Source organism: Cricetulus griseus, chromosome 9 (assembly GCF_003668045.3).
Source record: "Cricetulus griseus strain 17A/GY chromosome 9, alternate assembly CriGri-PICRH-1.0, whole genome shotgun sequence".
Taxonomy (NCBI): Eukaryota; Metazoa; Chordata; class Mammalia; order Rodentia; family Cricetidae; genus Cricetulus; species Cricetulus griseus.
Window position 1 is genome coordinate 12,626,174 of NC_048602.1, and position 2,594 is coordinate 12,628,767.

At 36.4% G+C, this 2,594-nt stretch overlaps 1 pseudogene; it reads right to left on the minus strand.

Moving 5' to 3' along the window:
* Window positions 1-700: 700 nt before the first annotated feature.
* Window positions 701-1,621, minus strand: LOC113838974 (annotated as a pseudogene).
* Between the last annotated feature and the right edge of the window lie 973 nt (window positions 1,622-2,594).

Genomic DNA, 2,594 nt, shown 5'->3' on the forward strand with positions numbered 1-2,594 from the left:
CAGGTGTTTTTGAAAAGCCACAACTGATTTCCATAATGGCTATGTTAAATTCCTTTTAACTCTTTAGTGAATATAGCATTCCACTGATGACAAACCATATAAAGACAACATCACCGAAGAATATATACAAATCAATATCCCTGCTGATGCTGGTTCTTATAAAATAATATCAAAATATGTTTAGAATTATACCAAAATTATTTGTCATTTTGAGTTGATTTTATAAAAGGTGAAAGATAATAATCCCGTTTTTTTTCCTGGCATTCATGTGGGATAAAGCAGTTGTCATGGGAAGAGGGCCTTCTGACATACAAGTTCATTGCCAGTCACTATTTCAGTATCCATGCAATTAGAATATACTACACAGAGCTGTCTGTGAAGTCAACAAGGATTAAAGATCACCTTACAGAATGAAAGCTACAAGAATGGCAGTTTTATCGACAGCATTTTGCTGGATCCTTTGCACATCAGGTGGGCAGAATAAACACTCTCACAGCTTCATGTTGAATAGTTCTATGGGCACCACAAGATGGGATTGGCTCATGTAGACTGCTGGATCAACCAGCTGACAAAGCTTTCATATTCATTTCAGCTAACCTTAAAAAGACAACCTGCTAACTACTTTACATTCTGCATTGGCAATTTGAGAGTGACTGATGAGTAAACAATTGGATACTGAGAAAAATATATTATTTTCTAGTTAAAATGAGATTAAAGTATTCTTATTTGTTATAGAGACCAAACAAAGCTTGGATACAATAGAGTAACGATATATGAGAACAAAGGGTAAAAATGATGGAAACCAGAGAGAAGCTATTCGATTGGTGTTCACCAGCCACCAATTATGATTATATAAAAAAATGTAGCCTGTTAAGATGGAGGAGAGAGTATGAAAAGCCAGAAAGGTAGACACAAGGATCAGAATATTCTGGGTGACTCTGGATTCAGAAGATTTTCTACTGGAACCATGAGTGCTGCGGATGTGTTGAACCCTCTGCTTGTGTCTGTACAGAATAAAAATCATGGAGCCACTGGACCACACCAAGAGCACAGAAATGAAGACTTCAGGGCACACCACCAGTGCTGCATAGAGTGAAGGGCCAATTCTATCCCATCCTACAATGGAACAATAACCTAAATCTCGTTTTATTGTCACATTTTTGCTACCTGAATTAACAAACGAGTATGGAAAAATCTAGATGAACAGGATCCAAATGAGGGAGACATGGTAGCCAGTGATCTTCTCAACTTTATGACGCTTCCAACATGATTTTCTGGGACTAATGGTCAAAGCCTGGAAGACACTCAAGAGGCAGGTGGTGCCAATAGACACACTCCTACCAAGTCCTTGAATGTACAACAGGAGCTGGCATCCAAAATCATTCAAGAAATGCTTAAATCCCCAAACCGCCATTGTTTGGGGCACTCCTGTAGAGAGAATGATCAAGGCATTGGCTGACAATATGTGAATGAGAATCCAATCTGTGGGCTTTAATGTGTTTTCTCTCCAGTAAAGGATTACATAGTAGAAAATTAGGGAGAAATTTCCCAGAATTCCAGCTGTAGTTTGTGATAAGTAAATAAAGCCAATTGCCAGATTCCAGAAATCCATTCTGTGATTTGGCACAATTTCGTTAAGTATATGATGCTGCTATTCTTTTGGTCAAATATATAGTGACAAATATTTACAGACTTCCATCAGGATATAAGCTTTTAATTGATGGGGCTACTGAGAGCCTGAAACTTAAGGTCTAAAAGAAGGACTCAAAAAGTTCAGGTGTTCAAGGCCAACCCCAACAAAAAAAAAGACCTCATTATAAAGTTTGGCAGAAGTTACTTTCCATGTATGTTACTGTGAGATTGAGCAATTAACTCGGATTCCACATCAGATGGAAGGAGAGCCATCATGTTTCACAGTAAACAAACATTCCCAATGATGTGACATTGGCCCACAAGAAACAATGAAATTTTACAACCTATAGAACAAATACAATATAAGATTTCCAGAATATATCGGTATTTTCTACTTATTGTGTAAAAGAAAATGATTTAAATAATGTTGACAAAATAGAATATATTAATACTACATTTATCTCTCATCTAATAATAAAAGATATGAAGAGACAAATTTTTGTAATACCCCTGAGAATATACCTCTGGTATTTTGACATGACAAAGTTTCCTTCATCTTGCCTCAGCTGGAGCTGTCTGTGATTTAATATGAAACTAACTCTATCTTTTGTAAACCCTTCATGAAAATTCTCGTGGAAAAGTACCCAACCCTGTTCTAAGAACCTGGGAGTCAAAATACCCCAAATAACTGTCTGTATTTAACTTCTTTTAATATTATTCATTGCTTTAAGACCAACCCACCTGAGACAAGTGCCAATCAGGATTACCCCTGTTCCAAACTCCCTGTAAGATGAATTTCAGTCTTCACTGTGAGAAGTGTTTCCTTCCATGTAGTAACAAAATCCACTGAATAAAATTTCTCAATTTAGACTTTGGTCATGCTGAGTTGTCTTTTGGCCATTACCATACAATAGTCTTTTATAAGGAAATGTTACTAAAAACAAAAATGCATTAGAATGATG